The following is a 9,352-nucleotide window of genomic DNA, read 5'->3' on the forward strand; positions in this document are numbered from 1 at the left end:
AATGTTGATGTATTGCCACTCAAGATTCAACTGGATTTTTTTGCTTAAGTTTATATGCTAATGGAGTGACTTGTTTGTACAGATCTGAATAATGATGGATTTACCATTGCAACTAGCTACATGATTACACTTTCTCATCATAAGTATAGAAGGAAGTAAGCATCAGAAGGATGCATGCTTGCAGCAAAGACCAGTTCATATTCCTGTACTGGAAATACAGTATGCATCAAAAGCTTACTAGCTTGCAGCAAATAGCAATTTCTATTCCTGAAAGATCACAAGCATACTCTGCATAATGTGTTGTTTCATTTCTACAGGAGAAAAGAACCTCCAAAATGACTCAAATCATCTCCCAATTAAATAGTGAATGCGGAAGTTTAGTGACCAGTTCCTTGCATAAGTTGTAAGTTTGCTAATTGTTACCAATTCTCTTCGGATGACACATTTGCTACAATTTAGATTGACGAAATGAACATTAGAAAATTTTCAAACTTCAACATGTAGAGATACATAAATCTCAAAAGCTCATACCACATTACCACATGAATTTCATGTCCTCGATAGCTCAAAAGATAACTGTGAATCTCTGAATTTCATCTTGTTCTACACCGAAGTTAAAAGCACCGGCTTGCCTCAAATCAAATAGAAGGGGAGGCCAGGGGAGTGGATAGAGGCATGGCCATCTGTAAGTGCATCTAGTGCCACCCCTAGTTGGTTTTGGAGTATTGACGACAAACCTGGTTGAGGGACTAATGTGTTTGTGAGAATTGCAGGATAACACAGGTAGTAGTCCCTCAATGATTCGGTTTTGCTACCGGAGATGACCCCTAAAAATGTATGAAGACATTGAAGACAAAGGTGGTATGTGAACATATTCACATTGAAGACTATGACAAGAGAAGACATTGAGTGAATACTATGGAGCGCGAAGACTTAGTTGTTTCATTGTTTCCTTTTATTCTTTGTTGAGTCATATGAACCACCGTACTGTTAAGTGGGGTCCCAGTGAACAAAGTCAGAGTGACTGAAGTGATGCTTAACCAAAATCCTATGTCTTCGAGCGAAGAAAATGAGAGCAAATCTTATCCAGAGCTGGATGAGTCAGCTTTACTTGTAGCCCAAGTAAAGTTGCCGCGTGTGTTTAAAATCTGACCATTGGAACACATGTCAGTTCCTTAGTGACCCAGGGTCATTTCGGACAAATCAGGTCGGGTTGCCTAGTGGCTATAAATAGCCCACCCCATACACCATAAATTGGTTGGCTGCTCAGAGTTAGTGCACGACTTTTGTCATTTGAGAGCAACCCACCTCGAAGCCTTTGAGAGAGAAATCCTTGCGAGGACAAAGCCCTGTGTGATCTGAAGACTTGTTACACTTGAGGACTGTGAATCCTCCAGCCGGTTAGGCGTCACGTTCTGAGCATCCAAGAGTCATTGTGGATCGCCGGTGAACAAAGTCTGTGAAGGTTTGGAAGTCTCCCTTGAAGACTTACTAGAGTGATTGGGCGAGGACTGGGTGTCCTTATCTCAAGGGGAATAAGGTGAAGACACGGTCCTTTGAGTTAAATCTCAGCCTCCCTAACCAGACGTACAGTTGTCACGGCAACTGGAACTGGTCCAACAAATCCTTGTCTTCAACGAGCAACTGGTTCTATCCTTCCCATCTCTTTATTCACAGTTGGACCTTGTGAAGTCATTGCCTATTTGCATTATCTATTTGTCTTCACTGTGTGACTGCTTGTTCTAATTGGCTTCATACTGTCTTCCATCCTGATCCATACTGCCTAGCTGCTATTAGTCCTTGTGCTTTCACTTCATTGAATACTTGACTACGGCTTGCCTACTGTAGTCTACCTTTCGCTGCATGTTAATAGGTTCATTTCTATCGATGGTCTTCGAAACTTCCATGTTTTGAAGACTTTCATAAAAATCGCCTATTCACCCCCTCTAGTCGATCACTAGCACTTTCAATTGATATCAGAGCAAGGTACTCCCTTGTTCTGTGTGATTCGGTTTAACCACCTGGAGTTTTAGCTATGTCGACTGCAGGGATAATCAAAGTCTCTGCTGTGTGCCCCATCTTCGATGGAACTGAATATCCCTACTGGAAGAATAAGATGTGCATGCATCTTGAAGCCATTGATGTCAACCTCTAGTATGTCGTCAAGAATGACGTCCCCAAGGCTGGTAAAGGTGTCACCGCCGCTGATGTCAAGAAGTTCGTTCAACTGGACTCCACTGCCAAGAACATCATCTGTGGTCATCTGACCAAAGGGCAGTATGGTCGTGTGAGTGCTCTGAAAACAGCTAAGCTAGTCTGGGACTGGCTCTCCAAGGTCAACGAAGGCGTCTCAACCCAGAGAGATCAAAGGATCAATGTCCTTCACAATCTCTTTAACCTCTTCAAGAGAAATGACAATGAGAATGATCAGCTCATGTTTGATCGCCTTACTGACATCACAAATGAGCTCCAAGCTCTCGGCGCTACTGAGATCGCCAAGCATGAAATTGTCAAGACACTCCTGAGATCACTTGACAGCTCGTTTGACACCCTAGCCCTGATGATTCAAGAACGCCCTGACTTCAAGAGACTGAATCCGTCTGACATACTTGAAAGGCTCAACACACATGAGTTTTAGCTTTCTGAGAAAAGAGATATATACGGTCCCAACTATGGCCGAACTCGTGCCTTGAAGGCAAAAGCTGTTTCCTCATCTGAAGAAGAATCTGACTGCAGTTCTGATGACCCCGAAGACATTGGAAGAGAGCTTGCTATGCTTGTGAAGAAGTTCCAAAATTTCACCAGGAAGAAAGGCTTTAGAAAGTCTTCACGATCCATCTCAAGGAATGATGAAGCTTCTGCTCATGACTACAAGAAGAGAACATGCCACAAGTGCAAGAAAACTGGTCACTACATCTCTGAGTGTCCGCAGTGGGACAATGAGAACAACAAGAAGAAGAAGAGCAAGGAATATGATTCTGACGACAAGAAGAAGAAGAAATACTCAAAGTTTTCTTCCAAGTCTTCATCAAAGTCTTCATGACACAAGAAGAGCTCATCTGGCAAGGCTCGTGCGTTTGTTGGCAAGGAAATGGATTCAGAGGAGTCTGCTTCTGACGAGGCAGAGGTGGAGCCGGAGGAGGAGTCCGATTTTGGTGTTGCAAGTCTGGCTACAGCCTACATTGCCAAGTCCATCTTCAATACTAAAGATAATGACTTCGTCACCGTCGCCGATGCTAATGATAAGGACAACTCCGCTCCCACCTATTGCTTCATGGCACGCGGTGCAAGGTAAACTCACGCAATACTCACTATCAAACATCCAGTGAAGATGACTCTGATTGTAATCCCAAACCCAGCTACAAAACACTTCCTAAAATTGCAACTGAACAACAGAAAGCTATGGAACATATTCAAAAACTGTTAGACAAAAGCGATGACCTGTTGGACGCTGAAATGACTCGATCTCAGTCCTTAATTGAAGACATAAAAAATCTTCATGTTAAGTATGAGTAACTTGAAAGTCATCATGAAACGCTCTCAACAACTCATGAAAAGCTTTCCTATGATTATCTTCAAAGGAAGCAAGAACTTGAGAAATTGAGAGCGACTCATGAAGATCTTCAAAAGGAAAATGAGTCACTTCACGCCGAACAGACCAGTCCTGCTTAGGAAGGATTTGAACCACCATGCCTTAAATGCCTTGAGCGTGATAACGCTACTTCTGTTGCTGGATGTTCTATTGCTGCTACTGTTGCAATATCTTCAACTGTTGATGTGGTAACTAACCCCTCTGCTGAGGATGCCACTGCTATTGCTGATGAAAATTCTAGGTTGAAGACATTGCTTGAAACAGGGGTGTACAAAAGTCTCAAAGGGCATCAGACACTATGTGATGTCCTCAAAAGGCAGATTCTGAATCAAAACCCTAGGAAAGAGGGTGTTGGGTTCGAAAGGAAAATGAATGCTGATGGCTCTTACTGGAAGCCTGAGCAGTACCCCAAAACCACATGGGTTGCTGCAAAGGGACCTTCAGTGGATCCATCTACCCTGTCTGGCTTCATGTGCTAATCCTGTTGTCATTGATGAATCCTTTGATGCAAACTATAAACTGTTAAAGAATCAGAATGGTGAAGTGTTTGCCAGGTATATTGGTACTAACTGCAGGAATGGGCCACTTATGAAGAAAGTCTGGGTGCCTAAAAGGTTTCTAGAAAATCTTCCAATGAATGTCGTCATGACATCACAAGGGAAGAAGACAAACCCCGGACCATAGGCTTCATATGGTCCAAAGGCTTCATACAGACAGAGGACTCACATGAGTCACACTAACACAAATGTTTTGCAGGGAAACTATACTCAGGCCTATGAATATGAGCGTGTTTCATCAAACCGCCATGGTCATAAGACCCTGAACTACTCTGCTTATTCTTATGAGTACTATTCTTCACCTGCAAGACTATTTGCTAGGGCTCCGAAGTCAAAGTTCTCAGGTGCTGCACTTAGACTCATTGCTTTGAAGCCACCCTTGAAGATGTGGGTGGCTAAGAAAGCTTAACTCTCTTTTGCAAGGAAAGGTCTCCAGCCAAAAATCAAATGCGTCTGAAGCTATTGCTGGGGACCTAAAACATCTTGTAGGGCGCAAGATCAAATGCCCAAATGGTCTTATTATGTATTTTGTTCCCGAGTCGCTTGCTATTTGTCCTATCTGTTCTAACCTCGATCTAAGCTTTCATAATCCACTTGCTCGTCAAATGTTTATGCTTCACAATACTCTTCGCGAAGCCTATCCCCCTAACTGCACTGTAGGGTATGACACCACCTGCTTTAGAATGGATTATTGATAGTGGATGTACTAATCACATGACTGGCGAACGAAGTCTTCTCATGGACTCAACCTTATGTCCATCTGAAAAAAGTCACATCACATTTGCTGATACTGGCAAAAGCAAGGTATTGGGTCTAGGTAGAGTTGCAATCTCAAAGGATCAGCACATGGATAAAGTGATGCTTGTTGAATCCCTTGGTTTGAACTTAATGTCTGTCTCAATGCTTTGCGATTTGAACATGATTGTGATATTTGGAAAATATCGTTCCCTTGTTCTAATGGAATCTGACAAGTCTCTAGTCTTTGAAGGGTATCGGAAAGATGATTTGTACATGGTAAAGTTCTCAGCAGGACCCCAGCTTGCCGTATGTCTTCTTGCAAAAGCTTCAAAGTGCTGGCTCTGGCATCGGAGGCTAGGGCATGCTGGCATGAGGAACTTGCATACTCTTGCAAAGAAGAAGCACATCATAGGCATCGAGGGCATCAAGATCAAGCACATCAGAAGCGACAATGGCACTGAATTCAAGATCACCACCCTCGACACTTATCTCGATAGATTGGGCATCACTCATGAGTTCTCAGCTCCGTACACGCCGCAGCAGAATGGCATCATGGAACGCAAGAACAGAACACTCATTGAGATGGCTCGAATGATGCTCGATGAATACAAGACACCAAGAAAGTTATGGCCTGAAGCTATTGATACTGCATGCCATGTCATCAACCGTGTTTATCTTCACAAGCTTCTGAAGAAAACATCCTATGAACTCCTCACTGATAAGAAGCCAAATGTCAGTTACTTCAGAGTATTTGGTGCTAGGTGCTGGATCAAGGATCCACATCACACTTCAAAATTTGCACCGAAAGCACATCAAGGTTTTATGCTTGGTTACGGAAAGGATTCGCACTCCTACAGAGTCTTCAACCTCTTTCACTATAAAGTGGTTGAAACTTTGGATGTGCGGTTCGATGAGACTAACGGCTCGCAAAGAGAGCACCTGCCAAATGTGCTAGATGAAATTCCACCCAGTGAATCCATCAAGCTTATGGGAACTGGAGAAATCATACCGTCTGAAGTACAGCCTGAAGAGGAACTTATCATCTCTGCACCTAATCAGCCTGAAGACATTGCTCAGCCTGAAGACAATCCTTCAAACGATGAAAATGATCAGCAAGAGCAAAATCTTCATCCAGTTCATCCTCGTGTTGCAAATGAAGTACAGATTGAGAAAATAATTGATATCATCAATGCACCTAGTCCACTCACTCGTTCAAGGGCAACACAACTAGCAAATTTCTGTGGGCACTTTGCATTCGTCTCAATATTTGAACCCAAGAAAGTTGATGAAGCCTTCATGGAACCTGAATGGATTCAAGCTATGCAAGAAGAGCTTCAACAGTTCGAGCTGAATAATGTATGGGAACTGGTCAATCGTCCTAATCCTCGTAAACACAATATCATAGGCACTAAATGGATATATCTCAACAAGCAAGATGAGCATGGTCAAGTTGTCAGAAACAAGGCTCGTCTCGTTGCTCAAGGATACACTCAAATTGAAGGAATTGACTTCGATGAAACATTTGCTCCCGTGGCTAGGCTTGAAGCTATACGCATACTGCTAGCCTATGCAAATCATCATAACGTCCTTCTGTATCAAATAGATGTGAAGAGCACCTTTCTCAATGGCAAGATTGAAGAAGAAATGTATGTTGCACAACCGCCTGGCTTTGAAGATCCAAAACATCCTGACATGGTTTACAAGTTCAACAAGGCACTGTATGCCCTCAAACAAGCCCCTCGTGCTTGGTATGACACACTCAAAGACTTCCTAAAGAGCAAAGGCTTCAAACCTGGTTCCCTGGATTCCACACTCTTCATGCACACATATGATGGTGAACTATTTGTGTGTCAAATATAGGTGGATGACATTATCTTCGGCAGCACTAACCAAAAATACAGTGATGAGTTTGGATACATGATGCAAGAGCAATATTAGATGTCCATGATGGGTGAGCTGAAGTTCTTCCTTGGTCTTCAAATACGGCAGCAACGCAACGACATCTTCATATCTCAAGAGAAATACCTCAAAGATTGCCTGAAAAAGTTTGGAATGCAAGGCTGCACGCGTTATACGATGCCAATTCCTACCAAGAGTCATCTAGATTCTGACGCCATTGGTAAAGAGTTTGATCGAAAGGTATACCGCTCCATGATTGGTTCTTTGCTTTATTTATGTGCATCTAGGCCAGATATCATGCTGTTTGCATGTGTGCCCGATTCCAAGTGGCACCAAAGGAATCGCATCACTTAGCTGTGAAGCGAATTCTTCGATATTTGGCTTACATCCCAACACTAGGATTTTGGTATCCAAAGGGCTCACAGTTTGATCTAGCTGGATTCTTGGATGCTGATTATGCTAGTGACAAGGTGGATCGCAAGTCTACATCAGGCACATGTCACTTTCTGGGACGATCACTTGTGTGTTGGTCTTCAAAGAAGCAGAACTATGTATCTCTCTCCACTGCTGAATCTGAATACATTGCTGCTGGATCTTGTTGCGCTCAGCTTCTATGGATGAAGCAAACACTCAAAGACTATGGTATTCATCTGAAGCAAGTGCCACTCTACTGCGACAATGAAAGCGCCATCAAGGTCGCCAACAAGCCAGTTCAACACTCGAAGACAAAGCACATTCAGATCCGTCATCACTTTCACAGAGATCATGTGATGAAGGAAGATATCGATATCATTCACGTCAACACTGAAGAGCAACTGGCAGATATCTTCACAAAGCCCTTGGATGAGAAAAGGTTATGCAAGTTGCGGTGTGAGCTAAATATCTTGGAATCCTCAAATGTCCTGTGATCATGCACACATCCTAACACTTATGCATGTTGATGTCTTAGATGTGCAACACACGAAGTAACGTATATCTTCAACTAATAAAGACTTACACTCTAAGTGTGAATACATTAACACGGAATTTGACTTTGGAGCGCCACGATAATTGTGCGCCGTGTCTGTGTCTAATACTTCCTATACGGTGGGTAACGCCACCACCAAACTTTTGTTTGGAGTATTTTCTGTTGGCGTTACATTTGTAAAGTCTTCGCATCTGGTTTGTCTTCAATATTAACACGGTTTCATGTTTATCTTCACTATGTTGATTTGATCTTATTCGGATATATTCATATGATTGTGTTCTGTCCTCTAAAACATTCACTTGTAGCTATGTCTTCTCGTTGAATCTTTTGAACTAAGTGAATGTGATCGGACCCTAACCTTTCTATGCTCCCGTCTCAAATCTATCCATCCAAATCATATGCATTCTATTGAAACTGTCGAATGTCTTCGCCGCGTCCTTGTTAGCAGAAGATACAGAGACAATCATTAAATATGTTTTAAATGCTCAATCCTTTTTGCCTGAAACCCAGAGAAGCGGGAACGACCACCCGACAATCCAGGCGTACGTGGGAACGTGGAACAACCTCCAATGTGTTGCATGGTCGCCACGTGTCTTTCAGATGTGAACCGCCAGGGGCACCTGCGTAATAACGCTGTGCCGTCCCTGTCCTTATAAATACTCACCACACCCCAGTCATTATCTCTACTTCCACTTATCTTCCTCGCACAAAACCTAGCACCACCGCTAGCCCTCGACGACGTCGGCGACGAAGCGCTTAGCCGCCGCGACCTCACCGACGCCATCATCACGCTGGCTGCGGACATCGTCTTCTCCGCCGTCGGCTTAGGTGTCCTTCGTCGCCAAGTTAGGGCACGGAAGATCGAACTGCTCGGCCTCATCTCCTACTCTGTCTAGCAGTTCCTCGAGTGGTAAATAAAAACTCTTTTACAGTCTTTTTGATCTGATAGATTCATCCGTTTCAACCACAAGTGGTTTCTGTTGCTACAAAGTTGGATCTATCCTGTCCTGCATCCCATAGCATGCCTAGTATGTTCACTTATGCTTCACAAAGTAGTTAGATTCCTCACTTGTACTTATTCGTGGATTCGTACAAATCTGGAACCAACTCTCTACATATGAGTGAATGTCTTCTAAACTGATTTTCTTCAAAATCTTCTAAGAATCCATATGACCTCTTCCCCTTCCCTCGCATCTCTAATGCTGTCACAGGTACATGTCTGTGGGAGAATCCCTTGGTTCTCATAGTCTGCATTCATTTGCAGAGTTCTTACAGCATCACATAAATTCTCCTGAAGCCAATTCTTGTCTGACCAATACACGGAAGACTTTGACAGTGTTGAAGCCTTTAAGTATAAACTTCATGGCCATAGAAAAATCAGTCAGGAAGGGCGGCAGACAGCGCTGTAAAACCATTGCTAAGGACCTGCCACCGGATCTCTATGAGTTATACAAGTCAGATCTAGAAGAGACCTATGGAGAATGCAAGAACCGAATCCAATGGATTCGAAGACATTGGGCAAAGGAATGGTTCAAGTACAGACCAGAATGGTGTCGTGAAGATAATCTCTTTAAGTGCAACTTCCAGTTTGACAAAACT

This window comes from Triticum urartu, chromosome 4 (assembly GCF_003073215.2).
Source record: "Triticum urartu cultivar G1812 chromosome 4, Tu2.1, whole genome shotgun sequence".
Taxonomy (NCBI): Eukaryota; Viridiplantae; Streptophyta; class Magnoliopsida; order Poales; family Poaceae; genus Triticum; species Triticum urartu.